Here is a 12,639-nt window from a genome sequence, read left to right as displayed (position 1 = left end):
GTCCTTGTGAGATCTCCTGTATTTATCTTGGTGGTGAGTGTTTCAAGGCCTGCACCTTCTACCAAGACACTGTCAACCGGATGTGTCCAGGTCAAAATGGAGTCAGTGTGGCCTCTCTACATCTCCCCCTTTTTCCTTTAGCTTAGGTGTTCTTACTACATTAGAAGCTGGTATTTTAGGTATAAACATTTTGTATAGGGATGGGTTGCATTGTACAAGGCATCCCATAACAATTAAACAGATAAGGACAGTAACACCATAAAGAAACATTTTAGCCAGTTGATACCTGATAACCATCCTATATGGAAATTCCATAATCCAATATTGAGTCCTTGGGACACGTGTATCTGTTTGATAAGTTCTCATAAATCATGAAGCTTCTCATTAATGGATTTACTTTCATCAGACAAATTAAAATAGCACATTCAAGCAATTTCATTGCATCCATGATGATATAATAAAAGACAATTAATTGCAGCACAATTATCTAAAATTGTTTGTTGATGTTCAACTTATTCTTTCTTTAATAATGCCAAAACTGTGGAAGTATAATTAATTTGTTTTGCCATGAGACAAGCTAGCACATTAACATTGCAATTGGTCCTAGCTGCTAGGGCAGGCACTAACCAAAGAAATACCTAAAGCATAAATTTCTGCTCTGGTTAATAAGTAAGGAGAAAAGTCCTCACAGAGGTCAGTAAGACTAGTTGGAGACTGTTTGGTGCAAGACTGGAGATTCAGGAGAAGGCAACAATGTAGAAAGGCATCTAAGGCAACATTTTGTGTTATAAGTTTGTAGGAATATAATTGAATTCTCTTCACATGAAAGAACCATGCAGCAGGGAGAGGATATGTCTATATCCATACAATATTTTTTCATAACTAGAACAATTCTAGTTCTATTAGGAAGGTAAAAAATTGTATCAATTGATAACAGTTTTCAATACAAACACATGAGGCATTTGAAGTTGCCACATATGGAGTGAACATTTTAACAGCTTTATCAGGTTTTTCAAAGGTGCCCCAATTTGGAAAGTCAGCATATGTTACAATTTTATTTGGAATAGTGGAGAAAATGGTGTAATTAGAGAGGCAGGGTCCTTACATACTGGAATCAAACAGGACACAGGAGAATGTGTTTTATTTCCATCTTTCTAGTGAGACAGAAATGAGAGACATTAGCTATTTTTGCCAACTGAACCCAAATATTGTGTTCTAGTCTTTCCTTGATTCCCATGGTGGGCTGCAAAACACATAGGAACAGAATACAAACAGGCATTAAAGAGTTCATTGTCAGTTTGGTAATACCACCACAAGAAGCTTTTCAGCAGTGGGTTCCACTTCAGATGCATAGAACCAGTCTTGTGCAGACTGGGTCAGTGCCTTCAGGTCACTGGCTGAACAGTTGTCATCCTGGGTCGCTTCTCAGGCAGCCACTCGATTTAGGGAGAGGTGAAACTGTGGAATTGGGTTGTACAGCCTATGTTGTCAACTATTTCCATGCAGGGCAAACACAATGAGCAGGAATCCACACAAGGCCTGCAGGGGATAACACAGAAGCATCCCTCCTCTCTAGGTCAACAGGGGCACCAACCCCTGCCAGCCTTGGCCTGGGAGTGTTTTGAAAGAAATGGAACCAACATAGCCAAAAAGATTTGAAGAGAAATAGTAGAGGACATCAAAAAGGAGAAGTCAGTCTTGGTAAATGGTAAAACAATATCAATCAGATCAATTTCAAGGGGTGTAAGTGCTGGAGTAAGTCTTCAAGAGATGAGAGAAAATAGCATTGAAAAGAGAAATAAAATGCTGCCAAGAGAGTTGGGTAAATGTAGCCCTTCAACAATAAATACCTTGTTGCTCTGGATGGCAACAAGAGCCTGGTGGGCAAAGGGGCTGAGTGAAAAATGAGTAAGGAGAGAGGGAAGTCCTTCAGGACTCCTCCACCATAACTGTGGTGATAGTGTGAGCATTTCTCTGAAAAACCTGCTGTAGAGAGATCACATCAGCAAGACTGTGTGACCCCATAAAGCATAAAATAGAGGAGCTAACTGTTGAGTGGTCAAAGGAAAATAGGGCCTTACCCAATTACGGAAGAGACCACAGAAGTGGCACAGCGGGAGGACCTGGAAGCCTGCCACATGGTGTTCCATTTGTTCACCTGCCAAAGGTTACAACAGCCCTGCAAAGATGCCAGCTGTGCAGGGCAGAGACGGGAGCTCAAGGCTCCTCAGACAGCAGTTTGCCGTCTTTTCTCAATTCTGCGTAATGAGTATTCTTCCCTTAAGAGACCAAGGACAATAATCACGAATTTGTCACAAAAGTTGTACTAAATTATGCTCAGGGAGTCCATGGCCTACCTGAAGGAGAAAAAGCAGTTCTGCCCGATGTTTCTGTTGCACTTCACAATGAGAATTCCCCATAGCTTACCCAGGGATTTTCTGAAGAAAATGAAGTAGAAGCATGTCGGGGGCCATGTCCCAGCCCAGGAACACAGCAAAAGCAAGTCACCCTCCACAGCAGACGTCTCTGCTGTCAAGTCCCCTGTTCAGGCACCAATGTAGAGGTTCTGCAAGCAAAGGGAAAATGAAGGGTCACACACAACAAGAGTCAGCAAAATGGCTGCTGCCCAGCCAACATAAGCAAGCAGCTTTTATTGAGATAAAGAACAAAGAAACTCACTGTGCATGCTTAGGTTATATAACTTGTTTGCTTTTTGTCCGTATGGGACCTCATATTTTTACCTTGGTGGGGAATGTTTCAAGGCCTGCACCTTCTACCAAGACTGTCACCCAGATGTGTCTGGGACAAAATGGAGTCAGGGTGGCCTCTCTACATACAGCCCCAAAATGCTTGTATCAAACAATACAAGCATGAAGTTGATTTTGTATCTCAGTTGCTAACAACTCACCCCGTGTTCTCCAATTTAGCTGTTACTTACAAAGGGAGTTCTTGCCTCCCAACCCGAATACAGGCTGATTCATAGGAAAGGTGAATTGGCCTATATTGTTTCTTCTCCTAGGACCTATGTGGCTTCTGCCTCTTGGGACTCACATGCCTTCTGTCAGCTCACAGGAAGGGAAAACTGGCCTCTTGTTTCTTGTCCTGGGACCTGAGTGGCTTCCTCCAGCTCATGAGAAGGGCAAATTGGTCTCCTGTTTCAAGCTTTCAGTTTTTGAGCATTTCATATGATGTGAGCTGTTGCTTTGTCATAGATGGTTTTTATCAAACTGAGATAAACCATTTTTTTCCAATTTTCTGTGGAGTTTTTATCATGAATGGGTGCTGGACTTTGTCAAAAGCTTTTTCTGCATCTATTGAGATCATCATGATTTATATCCTTGGCTTTGTTAATATGATGTATTACATTTATTGATTTGCACATGTTGAACCATTCTTGCATGCTTGTGATGAATCCTATTTGCTTATTGTGTATAATCTTCTTGATGATCTGCTGCATTTTATTTCTAATATCTTATTGAGGATTTTTGCATCTATGTTCATTAGGAATATTGGAGGAAAAGAGAGAAGGAAGAAAAAAACCAAGAACAGAACAGAACAAGTGAAAAACCTAGAAACAATGAACACCCTCACATAAAAACAAGGACAATCAAGAAAAAAATGAGATAAAAGAAACAAGAAAAACCAAAAAGGAGGGGGATGGGGGCTAGAGATGTGTTTCAGTGGTAGAGTTCTTGCCTTTCATACATAAGGCCCTGGATGTGTTGCCTAAGACCACAAAAAGAAGGAGGAGGAGGAGGAGGAGGAGGAGGAAGAGGAAGGGGACAAGGAGGGGAGGAAGAGGAAGAGAAGGAGGAAGAGGAAGAGGAGAAGAAGAAAATGTCCACTTCAGGCATGTTTCTGCTGTCACTGTTAGAGTGGGTAGACTGAGACCAGCTCTATACTGACTAACCCCAACAAGCCAGCCATATATTTAAGGTGCTGTAGTGGATAGCCTACATCTTCAGTTCCAATGCAGCGCAGTCTGGCTTCTGACTATAAGGCTGTGAATTGATTTGTTCAGCCTGAAGCAGTCCCTGTGCTATTTGTCAGCTTGAACTTGGCCCCTTGACCTCTTGATGACTTGAACTTGGTTGTGCCTCACCTTGACACACAGCTGCTAGATGGAGCTAGCTCACAGCTGCTCTGAGTTCCAAGCTCAGGTGGCTCCTCTCCCAGTTATTTACCAGCCAAATGCCCTTTTCTGAAAGACATCTGAGGCCAAATAACTCACCAGCACACTGCAGCCCTCTGTGCCCACTGCTCCATTCCACTGCTGTATTTTTCTGTGGAGGCTTCAAGTAATCACCATTGGTCTGCACCTTGTAACTGTCCCTCCCACACAGTGAGTCAGGGCCCAGGGAAAAAGAGCCACTTGCCATCTCCTCTTTTGAGGTCTCTCTCTTCACTCTCCCCATGGGTTTCAGGTCTCACTTCAGATCCTTGCTGGGCCCCAGGGACCCACTTGCCTCCTTCTCTCCCTCATGTTGCTATTTTCTACCATCAGGACACCAAATCGTGGGAAGTTTTCTCCACTGTTCAACACTCTGCAACCTTCCTAGAAATCTCTGCACAGCCAAAAATCTATATTTACTGCTCTAGTTCTACTCAGATCAACACCAGGTTAAATCACCCTCATAGTACACTGATAAGGTGATTGAAATTTCTTTAACAGACACACTAATGGTTAAAGAATGGTTAAGAAGTAGAATTCATTGAAGTCACTGTGGAAACATACTAGCAGTTTTAATTCCGAAACTTGAATATAGTCATCCATATTTAATTTATATTGGTGGCCTAATCAATTAAGATATCTTGATGGCATAGAAAATAGTTGTGCTTACATTAGAGAAATATGTGGGGACAAGTTTTTCAGTCCTTGTTTTATTGGAATCATTTTGACAAATCTCTACGTCAGTAACAAGATTTTGGTTGGAAGTAGTCAAAAACAGAGGGATAGGGGAAAGAAAGAAAGAAAGAAAGAAAGAAAGAAAGAAAGAAAGAGAATTTACTGGGTAACTTAACTTCATATAGTGCAGAACCATATTCAGTTTAGGTAAAATTGGATTAAACCTCCTATCAGGATTCTCAGCTCTGGTCTCCCCAACTGGCCTAAACCTCAAGCAGGTTTCTCCCAAACTGGTGACATGTTATACTATCCTTTCAGGGGGAGAAACTGCTGACCAGTGTCAAGAGTCTGACTTTACCATGATTGGTCTAATTTGGAAAACTGTATCATGCATCCAGCCTGGAATTATATATGTCTGGTTGGTTTAGTACCACCCCTGGGTCTGGGAATGGGCTCAGAAACCCACAATGCAAGACTATTTCACAATGTGTTAAATGGATGCCACAGGGAAACCAGCAGTGTCCCCTCAATCAGCCATTCTGCCAGAACATTTATTTAAAATATACTTACTTTATTAAAAACTAAGGTCCTTTAGAGAAATTTTTGAGATATCTTTAAGGTACTTCAGTGATCATTTTCTTACAAGTGATTCAGTTTATAACATTGAGATTTAGGAAGTAAGGGTTCAATTTGTAGCCATCAATCATGAACTTAACTCATAAAATGGGATTTCTAAAAAATAAATAAACAAAATGAGGTTTTTAACCTTTTCCTGCAAAGGATTATCTTGGAGCTACTGAAGTGAAAAAGAAACTTCCACATATTTTAACAACATGATGATGTAGACAGTGTATAATCTTGTTGAGAATCTAGGCATTTACTACCCTTTTTATGTTACACTATCCAGCTAGATGATTACTTCAATTTGCATGTTTTATTTATTAATTGCCAATAACACACCACACAAATTATTTTGAAATCAATAGTACCACTAAGAAAAAAAGAACCAATAGGAGAAGAGTAGTAGTTTGAATTTCATTGTTTCTAAATTTGGAAATAAACTCTGGGACCAAGCATTAATTGCTTCTTTTGAGGGATCAAGTCTGAAGATTTCTTGTCACAGTGTGACTAGCTGGTACTCAGGACTTTGAAAACTCACTGCACTGCCCAACAGAATAATAAACTGCGCAATAGTACAGCAATTTAAAAACAAACAGAAGAGTAGGAGCCTAAGTTGCTTTACAATAAATCAGAGAAACTATTGGGAGTTGCAATGCTGCATTTTGCAGAAATTCTAAGTTTCCAAAACTGTTCTGTGAGTGATAAGGTACAGATGCATACATAAGTTATGCATGCAGAGAAGAGTTCATTTATATTCCTAAGTCTGCACTGTATCCACATGTAGCTAAATAAACTTAACTGAACACAGACTGTTAAGTTTCCAAGGTTTCCTTTTCTATTTCTGGATTGTTTTAAATATAATTTAAGACATACATATTGGTGAGCAATGTGATTTTTGTTTGTTTTGTTTTTGAGGATAGGAAAATACAGAGAATAATAGTTCATATTTTTGCTTATCTTTATGATGTAAAATAGCTAAAAGATAATTAGGTTTAAATTATGATTGAGTAATTATATCATCACTGTTTAATAATTGATGTGTCTATTGTGTTTGCCAAATATTACTTAGGAAAATGAAAATCCAGTTGTGTCTTCTCTTCTTTTGGCCTATTTTCAATGTTAGTTCCAAGCACAAATAAAATGACCTTCTTGGAGCCAAAATGCTAGTTTAAGAATTTCAAGTAATTTCTGAAGTAATCCTTCTCTAAATTTCTACAAGTTTCTATAACTTTTATCTAAATATTAGCAGCAGAAGTATCATTCATCTATGCGAATGTAAAATTATAATGTACTTATTTTAGAAAACATAACATAAAAGTCAGGTCAACTATGACTAGATTGGCATACTTAAACTTTTGATCTCAGAAGTCAGAATATTACAAAAATAAAATAAAGAACTCTGTCATTTAGGATCAAATTTAGGAGGAAACAGCTAAAACCATAGCTTGATAACTAACACCAATGATTAATTGCTTTTTCAACATGTGGATTATCTTGGTGCCAAAAATTGTGGAACAATTGCCTAACAAATTGGAGAGTCCCTAATGTCAGTACTTATATTTTCTTTGGATTATACTTAGCAATTATGCTAAACTTTCTAATGACTGAGTAAAATGGTATTGTGCCTTGGGGTACATTTTGATGAACTACAGTTGTACTTTTTGAAACCTGAGAGGCATGTACATAAAGAAGTATACTGTCTAGAATAGAGTTACATTTGATCTTCTTGTTAGGTTTTAGAGGATTATAAATATCATAAAACTATGAATAGGTCTACTTTTGCTAATCATTACTTTAAACAATTTATCTTCTTGAAAAATTAGTTGGTATGAATTCATCTTCAAATAAATGTTTAATGTATGATTCAGTTTTGTTCTTCTAATTTGCTACTTCATATTTTTAATTTTTGTTTACATTAATACCATAGCACAAGAGCATTAAATTTACACCAAGATTTTGAATTTTAGCTGGAAGTAGCAACTACTTTCTCCTTCAAACTCTAAATAAAATGAAATAAAATTATTTTTTCCTATTAACAAAAGGAAGATTTGTATTCTGACTTAGGACATACATGCTGTTAGATAGAAAAACTCAAATTCCTTTTTTTGTCATTGTCTAACTTTTAATTTTTCTTAATACAGTACATGTTTGCAATTCATAATAATTATGTTCACCATAATCATTGATATAGATAAGTAACGCATACACATACTTATGTAACACATCTCTATTTTTTTTTCTATTTACGTTTCACTTCTACTATTTTGTATGGTTTTATAGTTGTTGTCCTTTGCTTTGTTTTTTTGGTTCTCCTTTTTCTTTTTGTTTTTCTGCCAGTATCCCCAGATTCTCACTGTGGCCTAACTACTTCAAGATCTAGTTCCTCCCTTCTCATTCCATTCTTTCTCCCTCACTATGCTCCAACCACGTTGTCTTCTGGGCCCTTAAATTTACCCAGGTCTTTCCTCCTCCAAATCCCGAAACTGACACGTAGAAGGCTGAGAAGATCTCTGAGAAGCCTCGCTCATTCTTCTAGTCTGCTCAGATGCCTGTCTCCGCAGAGGCCTTGCCTGTTTCTCCCTTTCCCTTCCTCTGCTCCACTTCTACACTCCAGTAACACCTGTCCTTCTCACCCTATTTGTTTTTGACACAGAATTTACCATAAGCTGAAATTATCTTGTTACTGACTTACGTACTTGTTCGATGTCCCTTCTTAATAGCATGGAAGTAGGGATGATAGACACATGATAAATATTTCCTCAGGAAGAAATAAAGGTACTGGACATTTTCAACTTGCCTCTAAGAACTATCAATAATATGTGTTTTCAGGAAAATAAAATATGTCCATGTCTTTTTTATGGAAATTTGAGATTATAAAATTAATTTCTTTCTCAAAACATAAAACAGGGCAAGTGATATAGTTCAGCTGCGCAAGCACCTGCCCGACAAGTGCAAGGTCCTGAGTTTCATTCCCAGTATCAGAAACAAAAACAACAATAACAAAAAACAAATAAAATAAATAAATATAGTGAAATGCTTTACTTTTCAACAATCACTAAGACAGAAATCGGCACAAAATCACACACTAACAAGAAAGCACCAGCAATTTTCAAAAATAAGCATGAAGGAGTGGAACTCCTTTCAAACAAGCTGACCAAAACATAGTACATGGGAGCCAATTTAAAAAAAAAAAAGAACCAATTACATGTACATAGATACATAAGATGTTTTTGCTTATTTTCACAAATTACTTTGAAAGACATGAAGATAGATTATGTTACATTGCTGAGTTCACTCTTAGCCTCAATCCATCACCAACTAATTAAACTCTTGCTGAACTTATTATTGGCCTGATAAATTTAAGCAAAGTCTTGGTCTCTACTAAGAGATGGGCTTTTCTTAAACTCCTAAAATATAAACTGTTTCTGCAACTTAATCAAAAATTTTTCTCTGTTAACCTAAATTTTTTCTAAAAGTATAAGTCCATTTCTGACAAATCATTCCTGAAAAACTAAAGTGTTCAATTAAATTGACAATAAACATTTCAGAAATAAAGACAAAACATTAAATTAGAATGTCAATGGCAATGTTTACAAAATATTTTTCAGAAATTACCTTTTTATTATAACTGATACAAATGAGCCTTTAAGGTAATGAAACTGATTTTTGGCTCAGGTCGTTTAATTTACAGCCATGTCTCATAATGACCATCTACTGGAGAATGAAAGGGAAACATTTTAGAAAACATGTTATGTTTAACAAATATTTAATACAAAGGAAGCTGTGAAAAATCTTTATTCAAATATAGAACTAAAAATAATAGAACTTGACAAAGCCCTTTCCCAATATTCTTAGATAATGACAGAGGCAGTAGAAACACAGCTAAATTTGAGTCATTTCCAGGGTTAAACGGACTTGATTGAGTGGGGATAGCACATGAGAGCCTACTCAGAATGGCTGTCAGGCTCTACTTTATGTAGCAGGATGGACTGTGAGACAGAAAGGAGCTAGCGAAAGCATATCAGATGTGTACAGGATAGAAACGAATTCAATTTTGGACAGTGAGTTTTCCTCTAGGAGATTCATATACAGGTAGATTGAATATTTAGAAGTCAGATGCATGGGTCTAAAATGCAGAAGACATGTCACAGGTTTTTGATATCTAACCTACATAGTCATTTATATTTATAGAATACATTATATAATAAATTACATTAATCAGTTACTAATATTTATTACTGGAGCCCATATTATATACATTATGGCATTAGAAGGCTCCTCATATCTCTGATAGAAACTTTCAAATGATTATCTACAGCTTACAGAAATCAGGAATGGAAAAATGTTTCATCTGTAACCAAAAGGGCTTCGTGTGGATTGTTTTCAGCTTCTAGTTGTGCATACAGTTGTTCATTGGGAAACTTTATGTTCCAGTAAGCTACCATGTTTTATAATTATTTAATATCTCTCCTCTAATTAATCTCCTCTAATTAATCACTCCTCTAAGACTTTTTTTTATAAAATAGTGTTTGTTGGGGCTGGGGATATAGCTCAGTGCACAAAAGCCTGTCTGGCAAGTGCAAGATCATGTGTTCATCCCCAGTACCAATACATAAATTAATAAATAAATACTGAAAAACAACTGTACTACCACTTCATGGTGACAAAAACAAAACATATCATTTACAAGAGTATTAAAATAGGGAATAGTAATAAATCTCACCACAAAATTTATAAGGCCTATACACAAAATTCTTGCATACATTGCAGTGAAATTGATGATTTCGAGAAACAATTTAAGGTGAAGCACTTGAAGATAATTTTCCAAAACTTGATCTAATAATCTACTTTAAATGATAGTTCCAGTTTTTTTTAAATTGGCAGTCTTTTAAAAAATTGATATGAAAATGCAAAAATCTCAAAATCATTAAAACAATTTTGAAAAGAAAGAAAAACATTGGAAGGTTAACATAACATTATCTCCAGAATTAATATACATTTATAACACTTATAACATCTTATTCACTTGTTCAGCTTCTCATACTAGGAAGACAATTTGATGTTTACACATATGAGTCTGATTTATTTCACTTAGGAGTGTGAACTTGAGTTGCATCCTATCCTTTTTATAGCTGAGTCATACTCCATTTTATAAAAAGATCACATCTTTTTTATGTATTCCTTGATTGATGAACATTTGGGTTGTTCCCAAAATGTTGCTATTACAAATTGTGCTGCTATAAACATGAGTGCACATATACTTTTAATTCTTCCTAGAAAATACCCAAATGAGGAATAGCTGGGTCAAATGGGACTTCTAACCCTAGTTTTTTGAGGAATCGCCACAATGATTTCCACAGTGGTTACACCAGTCTACACTCCCACCAGCAGTGGAGAAGTGTTCCTTTTTCCCCCCAGCTCCACCAGTATTTGTTATTGGTTGATTTTTTTTTATAATACCTATTCTTTCTGGAACGAGATAAATCTCAGTGTTGTTTTAATTTACATCTCTTAAATAACCCATGATATGGGACATTTCTTAATATATTTGTTTTCTATTTATATTTCATCATCTGAGAAGTATATATTTATCTCAGATGCCTATTTCTGGATTGGATCTTTAAATCTAGGAGGTCTCACTTTTTAAAGTTCTTTATATGTTCTTGATAGTAATCCTTTGTCTGAGGAACAGCTGGCAAACATTTGGGTTGTCTATTCACTATGTTAGTGGTTTCTCTTGCTGTGAAAAAACTTTAATGAGATCCCAGTTGCTGATTCTTTGTCATAGTTCCTGTGTGATCAGGGTTTTATTCATAAAGTCTTTCCCTACACCAATGTCTTCAAGTTTCACCATTTCTATGTTTCAGCAAATTTAATATTTCTATTTTAATATTTAGATCTTTGGTCTATTTTGATTTTAGTATAATGTATGGTGATATGAGTCTAATTTTAATCTTCAGAATGTGCAAAGCCAGTTTTTCCAGTACCATTTATTAGAGAGGCTATCATTCTTCCAGTGAATGTTTTTAGCACCTTTGTCAAAGATAAGGTGGCTGAGTATGTCTGGAGTTGTTTCTGCATCTTCTAATCTGTTCCATTGATCGTTGGGTCTGTTTCCTTGCTGGTGGCATGTATTTTATCATAGTAGTACAATTTCAAGGCGGGAATTGTGCCATAAACTTCTCACATGACACTGACTATCTAAAAAGGACAGGGAGACACCGCAAAGTTACTGTTCAGTATGATGTTGATAATTATTCAGGTTTCCTGATTCTTGGGAGCATAAATGATATCCAGGCCATGCAAGGTGATGCAAACCTATAATCCCCACCCCATACTCAGGAGGCTGAGGCAGGAGGATCCCCATGAGTTTGAGGCCAGCCTGGGCTCCACAATCAGCTGTAAATTAGCCTGAACTACATAGAGAGACCCTGTCTCAAAACACTAATAATAATAAAATTAAATTTTAAGAAATTTAAAAAGTTATTTAGGGTCACACTCAAGGCAGATGGCTTCTCCATCTAGCATTCTCTACATCCACTTTGCTATAAACTCCTCCCGGCTCCTGCACTGGCACCGGTGCCATGTTGGAGTTCTCTCACCAGGATGCAAAAAACCCAGGACCAAGGAGTAAGAGGTGGCTTCCTTGCTTCCGTGGGTCCTGCTTTCCCAGTGTGACATCTTGTGACTTCTGGTACCATCCTCAAAAGGTAGGGATGACCAATATAAACATTCAGACATTCACAATCTGCTTCTGCCAGGGAAAAGGCAGCCTGGCCTGGAAGGCTCCAACTCTAGGTTGGAGTGATCTAGTGTGATCTAGGTGATCCCTGGAGCTGAGCAGGAGTGGGGAGTGCTAGGGGCCATCAGCTACTTAATGGCCAGCCTAGAAGGTTTTCATAGTGGTCCTCATGGATGGCCCTACCAATGCACACAGTTCAACATAAGCCTTGGTTCAAGCTCATTTCTTCATCTACCTGGACTGCAGCCATGATGGCAGGAGCTCACATAATCATCCAGAAATTCCAGCAATTAGGAGACCAAGGCAAGAGGATCTCTGAGGGTTCAAAGCCAAATTGGGCTACATAGTGAGACCCTTTGAAAACAGCAACTCGCTTTTCACTCTTGGTTTCTGCTTTCTTCAGCCTTTCTCCTCCTCTACAAAGTCAAGC

This window comes from Cavia porcellus, unplaced genomic scaffold (assembly GCF_034190915.1).
Source record: "Cavia porcellus strain 051 isolate PalLab524CR breed Dunkin Hartley unplaced genomic scaffold, mCavPor4.1 scaffold_10, whole genome shotgun sequence".
NCBI lineage: Eukaryota > Metazoa > Chordata > Mammalia > Rodentia > Caviidae > Cavia > Cavia porcellus.
The sequence above is the reverse complement of the archived record's forward strand: the minus strand, read 5'-3'. Positions refer to the sequence as shown.